Genomic DNA, 12,535 nt, shown 5'->3' with positions numbered 1-12,535 from the left:
ATGACTATAACCCCACCAGCAGAACACAAATAAAACCATATGGACGGAAACCTGGTCTGCACATTTTTGGTTCTTCCAGCTTTTTATTTTTATTTTTTGAAGACCCCAAAAGACACATTTTGGACTAACAAGGCCAGTTAGAAAAAGAAAAGGGGTCTCAGGAAGGAAAACACAGTTGTACTCATTCTTGTGGTGGTTTGGGTATTTATTTTACTTATTTTCAAGATGTGTGTGTGTACATACACTGTACACGTGTGTGTGTACGCGCACACACACATGATTAACACAACAGGTTTTTTTAATGCAGGAAAAGGATTCAGCTTCCACCTTCATAAGCTGCTCTGGTAAAAAAATGGAAATCAAGGTGGCACTTATTTAATAATATTTATATACCACTTGGTTGTTAAAGAAAAAACAACTCTAAGCGGTTTACAAAACTTTGGGAATGAAACGCTCAGAAGTGCTTCATTCGCTGAAGCCAAGAACTATATCCCAGGTTGAGGCCATGTGGTGTTAATGTGTCTAGGGTGGATCTGTTGACATTTGTAATTCCTTCCCCATTCAGACCAAGATCAATATCTCAAGTTGGGAAAATTTCATGGTACATCATTTGGACTTAAGCTTTATAATGCATGGAATCACCTGAGTAACATCCCATCTCCAGTTTTCAGTGGAAGAAGTAGTGATAGCTGCCAACTTGACTTCAAAAGACAATTAAACAATTTCATGGAGTTAAAGACCATCCATGGATGCTCACCATAATGGCTATGTTCTGTCTCCACTCTTCAAAGCAGTATGCCCCTGAATACAACTTTCTGAGAATCTCAGGTGGAGAGAGTGTTGTTGTGTTTTGGTTCTCCTTCTGGGCTTCCCACAGGCCTCTGGTTTGCCACTCTGAGAACAGAAGGCAGGACTAGATGAGCCATTGGCCTGATCCAGCAGGCTCTTAGTCTCTTTGTATGCATTTTAAACCACTGAGCCTCTTGGGCTTGCCAATCAGAAGGTCGGTGGTTCAAATCCCTGCAACAGGGTGAGCTCCTATTGCTCTGTCCCAGCTCCTGCCAACCTAGCAGTTCGAAAGCATGCCAATACGAGTAGATAAATAGGTACCACTGTGGCAGGAAGGTAAACGGCATTTCGGTACGCTCTGGTTTCTGCCACAGTGTCCCATTGCACCAGAAGCAGTTTAGTCATGCTGGCCGCATGACCCGGAAAGCTGTCTGTGGACAAACACTGGCTCCCTTGGCCTGAAAGCGAGATGAGCGCCGCAACCCCATGGTCGCCTTTGACTGGACTTAACCGTCCAGGGGTCCTTTACCTTTTACCTTTACAACTTTGTCCAGTATCTTACACATTAAGATTTTTGTGGGCCGGATCCTGCCATTCCCAAACTTCAGTGCTGTGATTTAAAAATGCATCCTTGCTCAGACCAAGTTAAAGTGGGACAGATCCATTGGGGATCCAATTCAGGTTGACGCCAGTAGGCTGTACTGCAATACAGATGATAAATAACCCCAGTGCTTTGGCTCTGTGCCCATCATAATAAAATAAAGTTCCATCAAAGAAGAGCTGAGCTCCACTCAAACTTCAGTTTGTGCTTTTGAGCTTCTGGTTAGAAGACATAATATATTAATGCTCTGCAACTTTCACTGGGCTCACTTTAAAATTTATATTAAGTAGATTGTTGCATTATGGTAATGTACTAAATTACCTAAAGCAAAGTAATACAATGATTAACTGACCATAAACATTGGTTTATGGTCAGTTTATAACGGATTGCAGAGATTAACATTATGCATTTTCATAACAGAGAAAATTTGTGGGATGAAGTATCTGTGGACTGACTCGGTGCTATTAAGAATAATAAAACTGTGTTATCGCTCCTGGTGGTCTCAGGTTACAGCTTGCAAGTAAACTTTGCTTTAAATCATCTTTGAAAATGTCAGATATATTCATCATTGAAAAAATGTCCAGTACTTTCCAAGCATAGAATAATAATTTCCAGTATATGTTTTCTAATGTATAATGTATAACAAAATGATTTTTGGTCTCTTCACTAAACTTGCCCATCCAGGATTAAGTTTACCCAACTAAAATGAAGCTATGCCAAAGAAAACCTTATATTTTCCTTTGAAAGATCAGAAAACATTTTCCTGTAAGTTCAGCACTTTCTAGAAGCTATGCTTTTCATTCTAAAATAATGGGAATTCAACAGTGACAAGTGATCATTTGGAAGGGCAAAGCACTGGCCAAAGATAGTTTTGGGGTTCTTGTATTGGGGGTGTAAAGGGAGCAAATGTCCAAAAATGCACTGCAAGAGACTGCAAGAGAATCTGGCCATTGCTTCTGCAACAGTGTTTGATTTTCCACATAATGGGGAAAAAAGAAAGAAAGGCATTCATCTTGAATGAAACTTTTGTTGTTGTTGTTTAGTCGTGTCCGACTCTGGGGTTAGGGCACTCATCTCGTTCTATAGACCGAGGGAGCCGGTGTTTGTCCGCAGGCAGCTTCCAGGTCATGTGGCCAGCATGACTAAGCCGCTTCTGGTGAACCAAAGCAGCGCATGAAAATGCCGTTTACCTTCCCACCAGAGTGGTACCTATTTATCTACTTGCACTTTGACATGCTTTCGAACTGCTAGGTTGGCAGGAGCAGGGACCGAGCAACGGGAGCTCACCCCATTGCGGGGATTTGAACCGTCAACCTTCTAATCAGCAAACCCTAGGCTCTGTGGTTTATAGCGCCACCCGCATCCCATACAGCATACATATGTACACATACTTATGTACACATGTATGCTATGCAATCCTATGCTTGCTTTCTTGGAAGTATCTCCCACTTTGTCCCACAGAGCTTCCTCCCCCAACGTGTGTTTCGGATTGCAGCCCAAGATCGCAACCTAATAATTTTGACAAGGTTAATTTATTTCTTAGAGCTTTCTAGGTGCCAGCCCTGTAAGCTTATCTTAATATTGGCCTTCCCCCCCATCCCCCAGTTCTTATTTCTCCATCATCACCACCAACACAAATCAAAATTGTATGCAGCAGTTCTGCTCAGGTTGAAGGTCAGACTATTCTCATGGCTGTCAAGAGCATCTGGGACTTTGCGATGTCTATGTTGTTGTAACACATATTCACAAATCATGGGAATTAGCGTGAGTCTGTGGATTGGGTTAGCATAAGCAATATAGCTGTATGCAGTGGAACTAATTTCATTAAGAGCAATAAAATTAAACAAAAGGATGACTAGGAAACAGTTATAAAGTAGTATGCTTTCTTCAGAGGGACCATCTCTGAAGCTTTGTAGACTATAGAACAAATTGAGATCAACTTTAAGCTGTGAGTTGGATTGAGTTTGTGTTGCTAACACACACACACACACACACACACACACACACACACCACAATGAAAACTGCAGTGTCCCAATAACAGAGGACCAAGGCATAAGCAGCTTGCTATGTATGACTCATGAAAGGGGAACCAATTCACACATTTCAGGTAGAAATGAAAGTGGGAGCACTTGCCAATATGTCCTGGAACAAAATTTCATACTGAGCCCATGCATGGCAAACGGTCACACCCTAAGCATAAGCAATGTCCATGACATAGAGTAATTCCAAGCAAAGCATCACTGGGAACATCTCCCCACAACCAAATTTTCTGTACTCGGATGTGTCAGTTGGTGATGACCCAGAAGGAATCACATGGATGGATACAAAGGGATCGGCCTTATTACAGTGGCAGTGGTGTGTGAGATGCAGCTAGGGGAATGGAGTTAAGGGCAAGAACATGGTTTTAGTAATGGAACAGGAGTGGGGAAGCAATTGCCAGGGTTTTTTTATCCAGCTTTATTTTTACATCTTATCTCTAGACAGTGGCAGAACATACGCCCATGCTGCCCAGGGTGCACACGCTCCTGAGGGCGGTGGGGTACAGAGGGTGCCCTCCCAGGCACGGGAAAGCCGCTCGGGTGCAACTCCCAAGCCTCTCCCAGCTGGAGGAGGAAGGAGGGAATGCCGTCGGCAAAGTGGCACAGCTCCCCCCCTTCCCCTGACGGCTCAAGGTAGGCTTGGGTGTTGTTGGCGGGTGGTGTGCCAAATGTCACCCCCCTCAGCAAAGACACCCGGGATAGTCTGCCGCCACTGCACCCCCTTCCTCCACCCCTGTCTCTAGAAACAGCTTCCGAAATAAGATACGTAAGGACCACTGTAGCCCAGTGGCAGAGCACATGAAGGGCCAGCTCAAGGTTTGTAGGGCCATTGGCAATGTGCCCTCAGGTGGACTCCCTTTCCCATCAGTCATCTAGATGCGCTTAGCAACAGTGGTCAGTTGTGGCGGCGGCAGCACTCTGAGAAGCAGTGGCTCTTATAATGGGGTGGGGTGGAGCTGCTCTCCAGACACCAGCATCACTGCAACTTACCTGAATGGGGCCGAGGTGGAACAGAGCAGTGGTGAGTCCCAGGGGCCTGATATGTTGCCCCCATCATCTCTATAGGTAAATGGTGTTACTGTGCACTCTGGCTTCTGTCACGGTCCTCCGTCCTCCGTGCACCACTAGCGGTTTAGCATGCTGGCCACATGACCTGGAAATCTGTCTGTGAACAAACGCCGGCTCCCTCTGCCTGGAAAGCGAGATGAGCACCACACCCCACAGTCGCCTTTGACTGCACTTAACCATCCAGGGATCCTTTACCTTTACCTTTTTTTTTTTTTTTTTTACCTAGGACCCTTGGAACTGTCCCCAGGCCTTGCCCTGTTTCAATTTATAGCATTTTCCTCTTGCTGGAATGTGTCCTTGAACTTTGATCTTGCCTCTTGCTTGCTTGCCTGGATGAAAGATAGACAGCAGTGTGTGTGTGTGTGGAAACTAGACAACCATAAAAGGGGAAAATTACATTTCTTTCTCCTCCCATTATGGTCACATCCACTTAAACAGTCATGGAGAGACCTGGGAGTTGTAGTCTGTTAAGGGTCCTGGGAACTGCAGCTCTGTGAGAGTTAAATACCATTCCCATGATTCATCATATGCTTTGAATGTGTTTGAAATCTATTGTGTGGATGTGACCTTTAAACCAGACTTTGACCAGGCAGTCCTTCCAACAGGTGATACCTTCAAACAGTGTCCCCTGACAGCCTTTCCAATAGGACACATAGCCACGCTATAGATGAACGACAGACAATAAAAAGAGCCAGCTCTTTCCACAAGAACTCAGCAGCCACAGGAAAAACAATGAACTAGCAAATTTGTGTATTTGTGTGTGTGTGTGTGTGTGTGTGCGCGCACACACACACGTGCCATTTCTCAAGTCTTGCATTTCAGTAATTCAAGACGGTACTTCATCCTACAGCAAAAGGAGTTAGTTTCAAAACTCCTTCCTTGTGGACTGAAGATGGTGTCCTGGTTACAAATGCTGCTTTGCTTTAGAAGTGTAAATAGCTCTCGCGTGGTGGGTTTAAGCTTCCAGCTAATCCATAATTGAGTTGACAGAGGCAAGAGAGAAGAAAAGAATTTTACTAGATATAGACATTCATTCTCATGGAAAGAGGTTTATTTCATGTAAATGTAAACAATTACTTTCCCTCAGACTATTTGGGGAGCACAGACAGTACTTTGGGAAAACAAATAGGCATGGCAACTGAGCAGTGAGGGGAGTGCAAATCTATATGTAGACTGCGGAGATGAGTACAATAAAAATATATATATAAATGAGCATGCGAGACATCTGCCCTAGTTTCCAGTTTCTTACCTCCCAGAGATTCTCTCATTTTCCCCCTTCTTTACATTACTTTTTCCTCTTTCAATTGATTATTTGCCATGTGTTCACAACATGGAAAGCAATAACGCTACAGCTGGCTTTAAGAACGTTTTTTAAAAAAACTTACTGGATCAGAACAAAACACCCTGTTTCCAACATCACCTGTAGTGCATCTCTGGAGGGTATGACTCGAACCAATGGCTTCAAATTACGAGAAAGGAGATTCCAATTAAACATCAGAAAAAACTTTCTGGAGGTAAGAGCTGTTCAACAGTGGAACGGGCTCCCTCAGGCAGTTGTGGACTCTCCTTCCTTGGAGGTTTTTAAGCAGAGAATAGACGGCCCCCTGTTCTGAATGCTTTAGCTGAGATTACTGCATGGCAGGGGGTTGGACTAGATGATCCTTGGGGTCCCTTCCAACTCAACAGTTCTATGATTCTGTCTCCCCACTCCCTTAACCCACCTCTGTCCATATCCACCATATCTCCCTGCTTGGCCAAAGAGAACCAGTGTCAAGGAAACTGTCTCAAAATCCAACTAAAAAAAGTTTTCGCTTTGAATTAAGAGCAGCTTGCTAGGACCAGCCAGCCAGTCTAATTACCCTCTGCAATGCAAATAGACACATTTCTCAGAGAGTCACAACAGAAACCTTTTCCTTAAGCAAAACAAAGCAACAACATCATCAACAAAAAATAACCAGCTTCTATAGTTTTCACATGTTTTTTGAATAATGAAAGGGCTAATGTAACATAACAAACCCTAAACTGTTTTTGCATATGGGGCAGGGGGATGTGTCAAAGTGTGCTATGCCTTCGGTTCCTTCTGTTCACAATGGTTCTAGCTACAACAAATGGTATCCTTGCTCTTTCTGTCTGTTGCTCAATCTGCTTGGAAAGTAGCCATCGCTGTACAGCCAACCATAATATTTGACACTTCCTGACATCACGAAAGCCACCATCTGTCTATCACCGAAGCCCGCTGCATCTTAAAGATTGTTTGGTCTGATCTTTAATCAAGGTTCATTGTCAAGGCAGAGAAAGAGAGCGTGTTGGATGGAGCAATCTGCATATTTAAAAAATTGCATTTCGTTTAGGTTTAGAATTAAGGCAGAAGGAAATATCTAGGTCCTTTTGGAAAAGCTTGTGTTTCTCTTTCAATTAGGCCAGATCCCATACTTGCCCTTGAAAGTTTCACTAATGAAGTTAGACTCCATAAACTAATCGGAACTCGGGTCAAACTCACAACATTCCATTAACATAGATGCACTCTTCCTGATTAATCAAATATTAAAAACAGTAAGTGCTTGAAAAATAGACAATATATGAAATATAACGTGAATTGGAGGCAGGCAGGGAACAAGCTAGGAGTGAATGATCCTGTTTACCCAAAGCAAACAGCAAAAATCCACCTTCAGATCCATAAATGGTGGCTAGGCTTAGTCAACCACTGGGTGAGATCAAGCTATGTCACATTCAGGGGACACTGACTAAAATCATTGGGATTTAGTTCTTAAACTCCATTTGTTTCAGTCTACTCTGACTAACATTCAGTATCATGCAATATTTAAAACTTATTGTCCTCCCAGAGCTACATATTTCAGAGTAGTTTAACAATCCCTCTTCACAGGGAACACTGGAACTGTAGTCCCCCCCCCCCACAAACCTATGATTCCCGGCACCCTTAACAAACTACAATTCCCAGGGTTCATTGGAGGATATTGTGTGCTGTTAATGTGTGCTTTAAATGGACCTGCCCAGTGAGAACATGAAGAGTGAAATGGCAACTCTGCCTGAAGGCAAATAACTCATCTAACCAAATATCTAGCAAACATCTCCATCCCCTGCAAGGGGACTCATCAACCCACCATTCGCTATTTTCACAAACTGAGCTGAGGCATTTGCTTTAGCATTATGACTAATTCATTTACACATGGGCAGTGGGGGGTTTCAGAATGGTAAACCTTTTGGAAAATAAAGGCAGATTGGTTAAATAAGGATAAGTTATTCAGAACATCTGCATTGTTTTGGAAGAAGCTATTTCAATATTGATTAAGCTTTCCATTTTTTGGTGTGCTTCTGTGGGGGGAGGGAAGAGAAGCCCACCCCTAACAGATATTGGAAATTCATTGCAGCTTCTTATCGAGAGTTTTTCCACCTCAGAGAAGAGATGGAAATTGGATGAGGCATTATCAAGGAATTAACTTTCTTTGCTTCGGTCAGCACGTTAACGGGTGAAAAGTTCTGCATGGCTTTAAAACTTCCATATGGGTTGAAGAAGGAGGTACTTATGCCCAGTATGAGGCCAACATGCCTACTTGGCTCTTTGGAATGGGTCAGACTAGCTCCACAACCAAAGCTAATTTTTCCCTTTCCCATTCTTATTTCAAATCTATTTTTGCCTTTGTATCAGAAAGGCACCTGCCCAATTTGGTTGCCAATAAATAGTGCTGCAAACATTTCTGAGATCATGGTCTTTCCAACAAGTACAGGTTTGTTAATTGTCTTACTTTAAATGTTGTGACGATCCTATGCCCTTTTAAAAAGTGTTTTTTTGGGGGGTGGGGGGTTATTGCGTTGCTGTTTTTATTTTGATTACAGTGGAACCTTGTGTTGCGCGTGTAGGTCCCCAGGCCACCCCTCAAATAACTTCACACATAACACGTAATTTAGTTTTGGTTTTGGGGCACTATTTTGGCCACAACTTTATTAAAATACAAAATCAGTGAGTGGTTGTTTAGACATTGGTTATGACTATCTGTCCCCCCGCCTGGGACAGAACTGGCATCCCGAGGTCCGATCGGTAGCCAGTAGAAGAGAAAGTCAAACTGGGGGGTCACCTGAGCTAAGCATCGGACCCACGCCGCTCTCCCCAACAGCTCCCCGAAAGCTTGCCTGCCCGGTCCTATAACAAGGATTCCCATAACAGGGATTGGGCGGCCCTGGTCCCATAACAGGGATTGGACGAAATCATGGCAAGCCCCAGGATTCCTTTAACGGAATTCCCTTCATCACAATAGGAGGGGCAGGCACCGCCTGTTCAGCCCCCTCCACCACCAGCATATTATAACCAATGCCTAACCGCAACCTTACAAGTTGTGACGAATTGCAGAGTAGTAGGCAAAAACCAAATGGCACAGCCAATCACCAAATGGTAAAATTCCTACTAGGCCCCTGCGCCAAGGCAGACGACCCCATGACAGGCAAAGCAAGGTCAACCGGAAAAGAGGGCGGGTGGGCGGGTGATCCGATGCACTCTGCAAAGAGAAAGAGAAACCAGAGTGCACCAATATTTAAAGACTATGGTCCCACCCACTCAGTTTGCAACATATAATTTGCCCCAGCAACCCGGTTATCCAATCACAGATGCCAGGCAATAACTATTAACCAGCCTGGCAACAAGAGGCCTGGCCCGGTGGCTCACACCGCAACACGTGCTCTCATTTATTGGAGAACACGCTTTACGGATGGGATCCATTCTGGAGGCCTGTCCGTAACATGGAACTGACACAAGTGACTTATAGCTTCTGTGCATGCGCAAGTGGCAAAACTCGGAAGTAACCCGTTCCAGTACTTCCGGGTTGCCGCAGGACACAACACAAAAACATGTAACCAGAAGCAGACGCAACATGGGGTATGACTGTATGTATTTTGTGGTTTTGTATTTTGATTTTATTCTGTGAACCGCCCTGAGACCTCTGGGTATAGGGTGGTATATAAATTCTAATTCTAATTCTAATTCTAATTCTAATTCTTTGGTTCGGTTTACATTTTAATATGAACTGAGGTTATTTGTATTTCTTAAAGCAATACATGAGCCAAAATGTAAGAACATTAGATGAACCTACTGCATCAGTGCCCCCCCCCCCCCGATGCTTGGGAGGAGAAGGGCAGGAGGACAACAGCATTCTGCCCACCAGGAACTCCCAGTAGCCTAGCATGCAAAAGCATAATACCCTAACACTAGAGGAGGAAGACATGGCTAGTAGCCTTAACCTCCATGAATTTGTCCAATCCTGCAAGAACATATACTATGCTTTGAATAGAACTGTGCTTTGAAATTCACACTCCTCTGAATTTGCTGATGTAGTTTTCCAAACCCACAATGTGTACAATCATTGTGTATATTGGGGGAAAGTGTGCCTAAAACGCATGTGTTATTGAACATACCATACCAAGATCCATTATATTTGGGGAAATTGCTGCCAAAAAAAGATATATTAGCCAAAATTGTGTACTATTATTAGTGTTTCCATTTTATTTGTATATTATTCAAGATTTATTGGCAAAAACAAGAACACAACCCTCTAGGTTTCTACAATTGAAAGCTTAATTGGCCAAAACCACTAAGCAGTTTACAGATGTAATGTTAGGAAAAGTTTTTAAGGGCTTTTTTAAAAAATAGATAAATAAATCACAAACTGATGCATAACTGTGGAGAACTCACCTTAAAACTGAAAACATTGTGGTTTTCGAGCCAGGGAAGATAAATACCATTGCAATGGTCTAAGGACCTCACTGCCCTTGCTACATACAAACACATTTCTTATAAACTTTGTGTGGATACTTTGGTCTTTCAGTTGGTTTATATTGATCAATATGTTTAAATTGAGATGGATGGATTGTTGGCTATTGCATTTTTAATGCGAGCTGATTGGGGAGGGGGTTCTTTCACACTTTTCTCTCTTTATCTTTTTTTTTTTTTTTTTTGAATTTCTTATTTTAAAAAATGAATGAAAAGAAGATTGGAAACATGAGAAACTGAAAACGACAGATTCATCCATCCTCAGGTCAGATTGGTATTTGATTCACCCAGCGGTGAATCTGATGATTCTCTATGTGAAGTGTGAAAGGCTTGGCTACTGCTGCACCTGGACTCTAATTCACATTTGAAGATTTGGCTGCACAAAGGAGATCACACACAATGGATCCTTTCCCTCTCATTGGATCTGGATAATTGTACGATAGTGTACAAGAACGCCTGTTGATGCCATTGCCAGTACAGTCGTACCTTAGAAGTCGAACGGAATCCATTCCGGAAGTCCATTTGACTTCCAAAAGATTCAGAAACCAAAGCACGGCTTCTGATTGGCTGCAGGAAGCTCCTTCTGGGTCACTTCTGGGTTTGCAACGTTCAGGAGCCAAAACGTTCAAGAACTAAGCTTTATGAAAAACCAAGGAGGTGGTTGTTGTTTTTTACCAGCTTCCTAAATACTTGCTCAGATAGGGATGGTTCAATTGTTTCTACTTGAACATATGGAGGGCTGTTGGTAATATTTTTCTGTACTTCTAAACTTCCAATGAGTACAAAAATTACTAAAAGCAGAAACACATTTTGTAAGGGGTGAATTTTTTTTTTTTAATTTAAAAACAATACCTTTCATTTTATCCAGACCAGCTGAAGACCAGCCAAAGCTGATGGAAGAGACCTTGTGCCACTGAGGCCTTCTATGCCTCAAAAGCCAGCCATGGATCCAGGAGGACCCCCAAACCTGGAACCCACACTTTGAGAAGAAATGTGACATGTCTAGAGCAGGCTCGTATGAACTATATCATATGAGGAGAAGAGCCTCGTATTTATTGAATCCAGTTATTAAGAAAAAGCAAGTCACCCCAATGCTGTTAATGCTGTGCTATCCAAAACAGGAAGAAAAATAATCATGGTCCAGGCTAGCAAAAAGAATTAAAATCAAACCTAGGCCTAACAAGATGACACTCAGATATACGGTGACCACAGTGGTGCTGTTATAAAAGGAGATTTGCACAAAAAATGTCTATAATTTGCATCTATACATATTCACAATTAAGAAATAATTACTATAATTTAAATAGAAATACACCATAGGGAAGATGAGTTGCTGCTCAGCTGCTCTTGAGGTGATAACTGTTGCTGTGCAATTTCAAGGTCCTCCCTACTTATGGTCTTTAAACCAAACCTGGACCCAACAGCCCTTTCAGCAGAGGAGACTTTCAAATAAGACAGCTGTCCTCTGACAGCTCTTCTGGTAGAGAACCATCTTAATCACCTTAGTTAGGAGACTGGTGTTACCTGCTTTATCCTTCCTTCCCCTACTTAGAAGTACGTCCCCTGGTTTCAGCTTTCAATTCTGCTCTTCACTCTGCATGCATTCCCTACCTGTTCTATACTCCCTGCTTCCCTGCTCGCTGCCTGTTCTGCTGCTTCATCAACTGGTCCATCTGCAAGCCTGTCTCTGCAAGCCTGACTTGCTTGGCATCTTGGCACTGACTTGACCACCGGAGAGGATTATGCCTTTCAACGCACCAAAGTCACTGTCTAAACTCTGATTCTCGCAGCCTTGGCCCTATCTACAGTAGGACCATTGTTTCTTTGTTCCTTGTTTATATAGAAAGAGTATAGCAGTGCAGACCCCGTTGGCATCCTGCCTGTTAAGACATTAGGCCCTTGAGCAAAGGTGCAATGTTAAAAGAAGATGGGTTTTCCTCCATGTATTGGAAAAAACAACAACGGAAGAATACTCTTTTGTCTCTTGCTTAATCTTCAATGGTTGTAGGAAAAGGCATTGTTGAATCTGCAGAGATAAACCCACTGCCATCCACACTCCCAACCGGAGTGAAGATATAAGGCATTACACGAGTTAAGCATTAAAAATCACAGCTTTCTTAACTACAGAATAAAGATCAGCAACAAGCATTGCTAAATGTACAAAATTCAGCTGTGGGCACCCTATAAATCCATCTTTTGTGTTGGTCCCCCCCCCTATAGGTGAGCCTATTTTTATTTTACTGAATTATAAATTTGTG

The sequence above is a fragment of the Podarcis tiliguerta genome (assembly GCF_965153285.1).
Source record: "Podarcis tiliguerta genome assembly, chromosome: 12".
NCBI classification, from domain to species: Eukaryota; Metazoa; Chordata; class Lepidosauria; order Squamata; family Lacertidae; genus Podarcis; species Podarcis tiliguerta.
This window is presented reverse-complemented; position numbering follows the sequence as displayed.